Genomic DNA, 12,452 nt, shown 5'->3' on the forward strand with positions numbered 1-12,452 from the left:
AGCTATTACTTATTGGTATTTTCATTATCGTTATTGTTATCTTTATTGGTCAGTATTATTATCACCGTTATTATTGTTGGCATACCCTAATATTACTATTTAGTAACCCTGTACGAAAATAATAACATACGATATCGTACTTTCCATTGTAAACAAAAAAAAAAAAACAAAAAAATAATATCGTTACGTTACCAACACAGATTCTGCCAATTTTTACCATTTTTATGGGCTGGGCCCTAAACCTATTTCATCAAAAAAATCGCATCCCTAATTATTCATACTAAACCTTATTTGTCCTAATTACTAATCCTAATTTTAACCGTTCAGCAACATCCACCCCCAAAACCCGACGGCAACCCCATCCAACCTTCTTTTTCGTGTCCCTTTTCGATGCCGGCGTCAACTTTAGTCAACGCCGCTGTTGCTTCCATCGACGAGCAGCTGGGTGTGTTCTGGAGATCAACGCAGTGCCGCCATTACTGCTGCATGTCATCGTTGCAGCTCCTTTAAAGATGCGTCTCTTTTTCGCTGGACCAGCCGACGGTGCGTCCGCGTGCTCTGCCTCCACGCACGCCGCGTTGAAAATCTCCCTGCCTTCCAAAGCACCACCATCCCAATTCATCTCTTGTATCTGACCAACTCCAGTCAGCGCCGCAACAAGCACCGGCTCCAAGACGCCTCGCGCAAACGCTTCCTCCTTCGTTGGCGCCACTGATCTAACAAGTTAGTAGTAGTATTTCATGGTTTATGTACCTGGATGTGGCTGATCTGTTGAGGGTTCATATACCTGGATTAGGTATTCATATAAGATGCATTTTTGAATTTATGGATGTTATTTTTTTGTAATGTTAGAAGTTAAATTATATGAATTGATCTGAATCTTCTGTGATTATCAGTTCATTGTGTTTTGCTGGAGAGCTTTTGTATGCATTATTAATTATTTTTGTTTAGAGAATCCGTAAATGTGGGATAAAAACGGGGTTAAGATAGTCTACGGAGTAAATGTTGTGCATTAAAATTGGGTTTGCATGTGGTTAAAGTAAACTTCAAGCATTAAGATAGTCTAGGGAGTAAATGTTGTGCCATTTTGGAGGTGTCTTTTTGGAGGTGTCTTTTCAGGATGTGTCTAACGATGGATGTGTTTTCTAATTGAGATGTCTTTTGTGGTCGTGTCTTCTATGCATGTGTCTTTTTTTTCTTGAATGTGTCTACTAATGGAGCTGTGTAATGGACATGTCTTTTGTTTCACTAAATCAAAGTTCCTTATTGAGACCTGTGGGAGTTAATAATCTGAACAGATTATTCTATGGTACTGTTTCTGTTTCTGTCTGTATTGCTGGATTTCTTAAAGGTTAACTTTCCTTTAGTAATTTACTTGCATTTTTTGATCATGCTAGTTATGTTGAGTTACATCTTTTTCAAGAACCTTTATGTGTTACACGTCTCATCACATGGACATTGATGTGTCTTCTTTTAGATGCATTTTTTGTTTGAAACTTGTTTTAATGTGTCTTTAATTGATGAGTCTTCTAATCATCCCAATCTTTCGAAGAGTCTTCAATCTTGTACTCTTTCCAGAGGTTATAGACAAATTGTTATAATCTAGTGGAACATCAAGTCATTTTCCTATTGTGATAGCAATTTCCTGTTTCTATCTATGTTTCTACATGAAGATAGCCACAAGGAGAAGAATATATTGGTCACATTCTCATTTGCGTTATCTTTAAGGCTTTTATATACATATATATATATCTTTTTAAATCAAGTTCTGGACCAAGAAAAAGAAATGGAATGATAAGGAAAATGGATCAGGATGTGTTTAACTATGGATGTGTTTTTTAATAAAGGTGTCTTTTCTGGTTCTGTCTTCCATGCATGTGTCTTTTTGTCTTAGATGTGTCTACTAATGGAGCTATGTTCCAATGGACATGTCTTCCATTTTCTTAATGGATATGTCTTTTATGGATATATCTTATATTTAAAATTTATTTGGATGTGTCTTTAATAGATGTGTGTTTATTGGATATGCCTTTTGTTAAAAATTTTTTTAGATGTGTCTTTAATAGATGTGTCTTTTGTTATAAGAGAGGGAATTGTGGCTGCTCTCATTAAGTATGAGAAGTTAGAAGAGCAGATGAAGGAAGCTACAACTAACTTGGTCTCTCAAGCAAGTCAGATAGAGGAACGGAAGTTCCATCCCAGGGAGTGTGATCAAGAGGTTGCTAACATGAAGAGTGCTCTAATCGAATAGTTTCTTGTTGGATTCTCAATTTTTTTTAGATTAAGTTATTTATACTTTGAAGGATTTGTTAGATTCTTATTTTGAACGTCAAGAAACATAGTTTATTCATCAATGTAGACATATTCTCAAAAGTTTATTTGAATGTATGTGCACATGATTTTTCCAAGCTTCTCAATTTTCCTAGACATATTTACATCAATGTAAGTTCAGTTGTTTGTTATATCTATTTGGTTATAGTGATCCTGTAACTATAAATTTGTCACTATAAATTTGTCATCATTCATTCAACTTATCCATACAATTTGCATCACTGTAGAATAGGAATTCATCATGACCAAAAATAATGCAAGAACTTTCTATTTTGTTAGATGGGTAAAGCTACATCATTTAGAAAATTATTATATCAATACTATACAACTTGTTAAATAAAGAACAACTTTCTATTTGCTACACTTGGATCACGTCTTTTCCACTTCATCCGATTCATCAACTGTTTCAAATTCCTCTTCCATTAATTCAGATTCATCAATCATCTTAAAGTAGATTTTTTGCTTTTTCAATGTGGTCTTGCAGCTCGGAATCCTTGAGATGACGTGGTACATTGCTTCTGCAAAAAGCAAAAACGAAGGATAAATAGAACTGTTGTGATTTATTAGCAACTCAACTTCTTTAATTTGTTGATCTTCCTCTTCACAGCCTGCATAACATTAAATAGTAGCTAAGACCAACTTAAATTGTAAAAATCATCTCTGCTAGTGGAGATTTAGTAAAATAGAAGTATAGACTCTATTCAAAAACTTTACAAACCGTGTTAAAGTTTTAACTTGATAAAGAGGCAGCAATCTTAAAGCAAACTTGAAAATGAATGTAATTAACCAAGTTGCCTACTTATTATAACACATGCAAGGCACCAAAGACATACCTCAGGTGAACCAAGAGCAATACCAATCAAGAACAACCATTTTTCTATAGGGTCACATAGATAATTAATGAGTTGATTGTTTGCCAAATTAGTTCTTTCAAACATTTTCACAGGTTCAGAATCTCCTACATGATACATATATCACAGATCAACAAACCATTTAACAATTTTCATACAAGCTACAAGCACCTCAACCAAAATGCATAAGATGGAAAACATATTTGAATTAGTAGAATTATGTCTCACCTTCAATTGACCAATGGTATACAGACGTCTGCGTCACAAGATCCAACAACTTGGGGCTAATCCCATTCCAAAAACTACCTGTACAGAAAATAATCACGTTCCAAAGGGATTAAATTAAAAATAAAAGAAACAATTATAACTCAAAAAAACATCTTTTTAAAATAGATGGACGATGGATGATGGAACAAGCTAGGAATCCCTTACTGAAAAATAAGGCCACATTTTTTAGATCCATATGGCAAACTAACTGAAACATTTTTTATCTTTGAGTTGTTATTACGACACTCAACATTAATGTAATGCATACAGAAAGCTTGACAAAACAGAAACAATTGAAAGAGACTCCAAAATAATATGCAGCATGCTTCTAACTTCTCCAACAAAAAAAAGATTAGTAAGATTATTATATATTCACCTTAGGAGCCAGCAGAAGCAGAAATGTTTCAACCGAGTAAAATCCTCTATCGACAAAATCTCCAAGGAACAGGTAGTTTGTTTTGGGGCAATCACCTCCTGCTTTGAAAAGCTCCTTCATGTCATAAAATTGATCATGGATGTCACCGTATATCTACGCAACCAAAATAGCTTATCAGACCTTTACAGGAAAAAATTAACAAGCAGAGTCTTAAAGAGTCATTAGTGCAGTAGACCAAATCCTAAATCTTGTTACCAACATACTGAATATATATGCTTTGCTATAAAAACAAGCAACAAGAACATAAACCGCAGTTCCATTATTATCAATAGAGAACACTGTATGTCATGCACTTCAGTACTTACCTAATTCCTAAAAAACCTATGAAAATTACTTTGAGATTAGAAAATGCACAATACAATGTAGTACTTTGTAAATATAATACGAATTATCTCAGTCCCTTAGCTCCTACCTCAACCTACTCATGCAATTCAACAAATTTCACTCAGAAAAGGGAAAAAAAAGCACACAGTCTATCGAATCCCCAATAAATACTAAGCCCTAGATAAAGCTCCCAACTTGAAATATTTTTCTTCTTTCCCCCAAAAAACTGAAATGGAAAATATTTCAGGCACGTTTTATTCAGTTTCAGCTGAAATTAGCAAAATAAAAAAATCCAAATGAAACGTTGAATCTGAAATTGAAGAAAAGGAGCAATGAGTTGAGTGAATAATAACAAATTTTTATGCAAAAGAGAGAGAAGGGAGGTTTAGGGTTGAGAACTGACAGTGACGGGCAGCGACGGAACAACGCAAATGATGGACGATGCCGTGACAGCGTAGTGGAAGATGACATAGGGAGGACGCGCCACTGAGGCACGGTTGAGGAGAGTGACGCGAGGGTGGGGGTGCGGCGCGATAGAGACCGGCGAGGCGAGGCGAGGGAGAAAGAGGCAACGCCTGCGCTAGGTAGGGTGGCGTTCTCGAAGAGGCAACGTTGACACCAATGAGGGAAGGAGAAGAAGGAGGCACAACGCAGAGAGAGTAATGTGTGGGTGGAAGCAAAATAGAATTAGGGTAAAATTTGAATGGGATTATTCAAATTCTGATTCTTTTTTAGATTCTTAATTTCTATAACAAATTATATTTAATTAATTTTAATTATTATTGGTAATAGTTGGCAGATATAATTCTTGGTACCCTATAGTTTTCCCAAAAAAAAAATTATTAGTGTCTGAGAGAGAAATTAGTAGATCATATTGTAAACGGATTTTTTATTTAAATAAATAAAATAAATCTAATAATTACCAAAATAAATAATTTAAAAAATATTTACCGATTTAAATATCTTAGTCTTATCTCATTTACACTGTAAACGAGATGACATTGCATGTATCTCGTTTACAGTGTAAACGAGATAAGACACGTCAGCTGAACCACGTCTATCTCGTTTACAATGTAAACGAGATATATATAAGACAATCGCAATAGCTATAAAAGGATGTCTAACCTTTGGTATTACTCACAAATTTTTTCTATCCTTTTTGTGTCTCATATTTTCCACAAATACAAGGCATAAATGGCCAATAATAGTCCATACATACTTGTGCTTGTTTATCCCAATTGTCGTATGAGAAATAGCGACAACGAGGTGACATTTGAGTGTGAAGATGCGATATTGTTTCGCACTCAACGTGTGAAAATGTTGTTGAATTTGAAGAGTTTGATATTGAGCAAGCTCGGTGGTACACAAGGGGACGAGCATGTGCGACTGATGTTTGACATCCATGGGAGGATTATGGTGGAGCAGGTAATGGAGCTTTCCGCAGAGGTGGGACACAGTGGTAGTGGGAGTTCCATACACTCGACCTATGTACAGGACGACCGACCTCTCGCACCACCGCCCATTCATATCGCCATTCCAGTGGATGAGACAGAGAAGGAGTTGGACGAGGATTACGTGGCGGACAGTGCGGACAGCAACTCGTTCGATGGTGGGGATAAGGATGAGTGTGTTCTAGAGACACCTGTCTAGATTGTGGCGCGCCATGTCCTGCCTCCACCTCACCCAATTCCGCCGCTATCAGCAGTGCTAAGTCACTATCACAGTCTGGATCTGGACGCCATGCATGAGAGGACTCTATTTCCTGACACGGGTGAAGAGGATTACAACCTAGACGGCTATGTAGAGTTTCAGGTCGGCCACAAGTTTAGAAGCTGAGAGTCAGTGCTTCAGGGTGTGAAGAATTATAGTATTCGCAGGAGTGCGGAGTACCGGGTGATCGAATCGGACCGTTTAAAGTACCATGTGCAGTGTAGTCAAGTTGAGAATGTGTGTCAATGGAGCCTCCGTGTGGTCCTTTTGCAGAACCTCGGATACTGGTAAGCTTAAATTTAGTTGCGCTTTTCAGTACTTCTGTACGATATAAAATAGTAGGTGATTGACATGGCTAAAGCGATACTGTTTTGTTGTGTTCAGGGAGATTCGGAAGGTTGGTGGAGTGCACAGCTGTCTAGCACCCGCCATGTCTTAAGACCATTGTCAGTTAGACAGCAGTCTTATCTGTAGAGTCATCTTGCCGTTGATTCAGTCCAACCCCTCTATAAGCATTCCGGTTTTGCAAGGTGCGGTCCAGGCAAGCTATCACTTCAAACCATCCTACAGAAAGGTGTGGATGGCCAAGTAGAAGGCAATCACACAGATATACGGGGATTGGGAAGAGTCGTACAACAAGGTGCCGAAGTTGCTTCAGGCACTGCAGACCTGTTTTCATGGTACCATTTGTGACCTACGCGTCAAACCGTTCTATGATGGACACTTCCTGGTACACGACTGCAGTATGTTCGACAAGATATTTTGGGCTTTCCCGTCATGTGTTGAGGCTTTCAAGCATTGCAAGCCATTTGTCTCTATAGACGGTACGCATCTGTATGGCAGATACAGTGGAGTGTTGCTTATTGCGGTGGCAAAAGATCGGAATAGTAACATACTGCCTATTGCTTTTGCTATTGTGGAGTCCGAGAGCACCGAGTCATAGTTGTTCTTCTTTACTAATCTGAGACACCACGTCACTCCACAAGACTGCCTGCTGGTTATCTTTGACGGATCTCAGGCCATTAGGGCTGCGCTAAGCTTCGATGATAGTGGTTGGCATCCCCCAAGAGCCTTCCATGCTTACTACATCAGACACATGGCTGCGAATTTATGACTCGGTTCAAGTCAGCCGAGGGCAAGAGATATCTCATTAACGCTGCTTATAGTCCAAGCAAGGCTGGGTACGAGTGGTATATGGATGCCTTAAGAGGAGTCTCCCCGTCGATGGTGGACTGGGCGGGTCGTTTCAGGAAGGAGATTTGGTTACAACATTCCGACAGCGGGCGGCGGTTTGGTCACATGACCACAAATCTGTCCGAGTGCATCAATGCAGTGTTGAAGGGTACCCGATACTTGCCGATTTCTGCCATTGTGCGCATCACGTACGAAAGATTGCAAAAGTTATTTGTGACGAAGGGCAGAGAGGCACAGTCACAGTTAGCGGCCGGATGCCGATTCTCACAGAGACTCTTGGCCGCCATTGAGAAGAACAGAGAAGGGATACCGAAGATGCGTGTTACTCATTGTGACAGGCGGGCCTCTGTGTTTGTTGTGGAGGAGCTAGAGCCGTTCGAGGGATGGGAGGGAGTTCCTTCTGTGTTCGGCTATCAGACGGTACGTGTGATTGTGGCTTGTTCCAATCTCTCCACTATCTGAGCCGCTATGCACTTGCCGGTTGTGCCGCAGTTAGCATTGAGTGGGCCCCGTATGTGCATCCTGTGTACAAACAGGAAGCTGTGTTCAAGGTGTACGAGATGTAGTTTCCCCTACCCTGACGAGTCGATGTGGGTAGAGTGGCATGGGACGATGCTACGTCTTAACCCAGTCATGTGTCGGAAAGCGACTGGAAGGCCCGTGTCTACCAGATTCTTGAATGATATGGACGAGACCGAGCGGCATGAGAAGCGATGTGGCCTTTGTAGGCAGGTCGGTCATTTAAGAAGGGGATGTTCTATTCAGCCCACAGGAATGCCTAGGTCGTACAATGCTTCTATGTTTATTGTAGTTGGCATGTGTTGTTGTTTTTTTGGTAGTGTGATATTTTATGTTCTAGTAACTTTGGATGTGTAATATTTTATGGATTTTTTATTTAAATAAATAAAATAAATATAATAATTACCAAAATAAATAATTTAAAAAATATTTACCGATTTAAATACCTTAGTCTTATCTTGTTTACACTGTAAACGAGATGACATTGCATGTATCTTGTTTACAATGTAAACGAGATTAGACACGTCAGCTGAACCACGTCTATCTCGTTTACACTGTAAACGAGATAGACCCCTTATCTGGTTTACACTAAAAACGAGATAAGGCTATACCGCGTCTATAAGTATAAGTCATTTACAATGTGTCTTTAGGCCCCATTTTGACTTAGTCAACCTCTTTCTCCCCTCTTTTTACCTTTTCCTACCATATTTGAGACTGATACGGTGATGGCACGCCAAGCGGGGAACGACGGAGACATCAAAAGACTGAACAAGACGTCGCATTACGCTGGGGTGGCTGACTTCGAGGTTAGTTGCATTCTGTTCGGTTAATCTAAGTATGTGGACATTGTTAGGGTAGTCTCGTAGTGACAAGCAATGAGTAAAATTTAGGGATTGGACTGTATGATGAATTTAGAACTGTATTTGCTTGTGTAAGATTGTTATGACTTAATTAGGATTTGCTTACTGACATATGTAATTTAGAGACATGTATAGACTAGAAACATGGAAGTATGTTCTTAAGTAGACTACAAAAATTTATGATTATCTCTTTATAAGTTAAATTTTTTTATTCAGCAGAGGCCTCGCCTTCTACTACCCTAGCGAGTCAGCCATACCTTTCCTCCACCAGACGCCATCGTCCCGTATCTAGCTGAGGCCGGATTGGGCGATACGGTGCCCCTCAGGGACTTCACTTTTGACAATTCCCTAATTTCGGCACTCGTTGAGCGATGACGTCCGGAGAGCACATATTTCATCTTCCGTGGGGTGAGGTCACTATCACTCTGCAGGACGTGGCGTACCACCTAGGCCTACGCGCACACGGGAATCCCGTTGGGGGGTGCCTTCGTGACTTTGGTAGGTGGTACCACACGGAGACATGGGCCATGGTGGAGCAGCTGCTTGGTGCTAGGCCTCCGGTAGTTATACAAGAATAAGAATTTTATACGATTTAGTTTAAATAATTGAGATTTTAGAATTTAATACTTTAATTTTATAAACAAAGAAAATTAATTATATTATTTTTAATTTTAAATTAGAATACTTAATTAAAAGCCAATTAGCAAATTGATAAATAAATAAATTTTTTTAAATAATTTTAAAGAATTAAATTAGATTTTAAATTTATGCATTATATCGTAATTTTATTAGAAATCATGTGTAGCTTTTGAAACGGACTTCATTAACAGTCTTCTTGCATCATTGACTTAATCATCATCATCATCATCATCATCATCATCATCATCATCATCATCATCATCATCATCATCATCATCATCATCATCATCATCATCATCATCATCATCATCATCATCATCATCATCATCATCATCATCATCATCATCATCATCATCATCATCATCATTATTATTATTATTATTATTATTATTATTATTATTATTTGTAAATATAGGAGTATTCCATCCAGTCACATACACACATACAAACACAAACGCACCCACACTTGCCACATACACGAAGAGGGATTGAGAAAGAAAAGAAAGAAATGGGAGAAAGAAATAAGAGAGAAAGATGAGAGAAGAGGAAAACGGAAGAGAGAGAGAGAGAGCCGTCACGCCTACCACCATCCAGCACGTCCCGCCGCTGCCAAGCCGCTGCCAAGCCGCTATCAACATTGCTGTTGAGGGAAAAGAAAGATGCGGCGCGAGGGGAGGGAGAGAACTCGTGCCGCCTTGCTCCCTGCCACCATCGTCGAGGCTACCACGTGTCGCCGTCGCCGTCGCTTGTGGGAGCCCGGGGAGAGACACGATCGAGAAGCCGCATCTTGTTGCCGCCGTCGAAGAAATCAGTGCCACCGAACCCCAGCCGCTCCGTCGCCATCAAATGAGGTAGAGAGGGAGAAAGTAACTTCGTTGCCGTTGTTGGAAAGGAGCTTGACCATCGTTGCCGCTAGAGCTTGTTGCCGGAAGAGAGGAGGTGACGGCGGTGGAAGTTGCTGCCGCTATTCTGCCTCACCGAGTGGCGCTGGAAAACCACTGCTACAACCGCTGAAGGACTCTTCTGCACCTGCCAAACCCTATCCCACTCCAGTTTGGGTTCTGACCATGGTTCGTTTATGCCGGGTTTTATTCTTCTAAGTGTCCGAGCTGCTGCCATTGCTTCGTCTCCATGTTTCTCCTTTGTTAAGTAAGTATTTCTTTTTCAAAACCTTCACCGCTAGTGTATGTCTGCTCTGTTATAAATTTGATAAAGATTCTGAGATGTTGGTAACGTAGGATTGTGTTCCACTTATTGCTTGTCGCGCTTAGAGTTGCGGTTGCTGCTACGGATAGTGGATAAAGCTGAGGTTATGGCTGCTGCTGTCGCTGGTCGAGGGAAGGGGTTTTTGACGCGTTTTGATTTTGACGAGTTTTGACTTTGAGGTAGGGGTTTTTCTTAACATTTATTTTATATTACAGAATTGTTATAAATAGATAATGAAGTGAAAAATATATTTCTGTGATTTTATTTGCCTTATGGATGTGGTTGTCTGTTGGATTGAATTACTAATTATTTGAATGGTGTGCGGTTATTGATGAGAAACTGGTTTGTAGAGTATTTAGTTGAATAGTATGAAAAGTGATTTTTTTCGTGGTTTTGGAGTTAATTTAATAATGTGAATGAATCGGCTTTGGAAAGGATTTGAGATATGAAAAATGAATTGATTTTGGAAGTAGTTTGATTTTGAGTTGGTTTGATTTTATAAATGATTTAATATTGGAGCTAGTTTGACTTTGAAAAAGATTTATTATTGGAATTAGTTCTATTTGAAAATAATTTGTTATTAGAATTGGTTGAATTTTGGAAATGATTGAGAATGGTTGGGGAATGTTTGGATGGGACCCGAAAAGGGTGGCAGTGTCCGAGTTTTAAAGAAAATGCTGCCAAAATTTTATAAAAATTGAAAGTTTCGTTTGAAATAATTATTTAAAAAGATTTGGTTTTAAAGATTATAAGTTTTAAATTTGATTTATTTAGAAAAGAATGAATTATGTTTTGAGTTGGGGTTGTTGATGAACGGAATGAGAGGATAGATGATGGTGATTGAATTTGAATGAAGGATGATGAGAATTGATTTTAAAGTATGATTTTTGAATGAATTTGAAAATGAGATATGAACTTATGAATGATGATAATATTGAGAATGATGTGGATGTTGATGAATTATGATTGAAATATTCATATGGCTTATTTATTTGAATTATCTTAGACACGAGTTTCTCTGGGTAGACGCAGTGGCTTGCCACCACTTGTTCCAGGTTGAGACTCGATACTCTATTGACCCTATGACGTAAGGGTGACTGGACACTTATAAATTCCCGGGAATGGTACCCCCATTGAGTGATTTGATATATATATGAGAAAAAGTATGCATAGACTTATGGGGATGTGCGTCGGGGGACAGTCCAAGGGTTTAGCATGCCAGACTTGTTGGGTTGGCTGTATAACCGACAGATGAGCTCATTAGCCATAGGACAGGCATGCATCATATGCATTTGAATGCTTTGCTTGGGTTTGAATTTGTTTTGGTTTGCCTAATTGTTAAACTGTTATTAACAGCTACCTGAACTATTTGCTGTAACTGCTACCTAAACCTGTGCTCTCCTTGTCTATTTTACCTGTGTTTGTCCTGGTGTGCTACTTTTGAGAATGAGCTTTGGTGCTGAATTGATGATTGTGTTGATTGATTGCGTGGTTGGTTTCTGATTAAGATTTTCTTATAAGAAAAGAAAGGTTTTGGATTTCTGAGTATTTAAATATTGATTTTCAAAAAGGATTTTTAGTTGACTAGTAGTTGGTTTTTAAAAGTTTCAAAGGACGAACAATAATCACTGAGCTTAAAAATAGATTTCTCTTTAAATATCTTATTTTGACAATTCTGAAACTCTGTGGTGAGACCGTGTGGTTAGGTTCTCACCCCTACAGCTTTATCTTTTTAGAAGAGGGATGAAAAATCTCACAAAGGGTTGTATTGCGTTTTGCTTAGTCGATAATGCTGTTTAGCTTTTATTTATTTACTCCTCCCCATCAATATTATATTATGTAAGAGGGATAGAATTTGTATGATTTGTATGTATATAATATGTATAAGTTACTTGAGTAAGAAGTTTTGTACATGTATATGCTTGTCTTGTTTTATTTAAAAAGTATTCTTTTTCTGGTTTTCAAAAAGAACAGTGATAGGATTTCGAGTCAAAGGCTCCTATTTTATTATTAAGTATATGAAGTTGTCGTAATACTTCTTACTATCAGTGTAGCGCAGACGGAAGCGTGACATTCTGACAGTGAGGGTGTTACACAAAGACGTTAGATAATTAG

Source organism: Arachis hypogaea, chromosome 18 (assembly GCF_003086295.3).
Source record: "Arachis hypogaea cultivar Tifrunner chromosome 18, arahy.Tifrunner.gnm2.J5K5, whole genome shotgun sequence".
In the NCBI taxonomy this organism is placed as follows: Eukaryota; Viridiplantae; Streptophyta; class Magnoliopsida; order Fabales; family Fabaceae; genus Arachis; species Arachis hypogaea.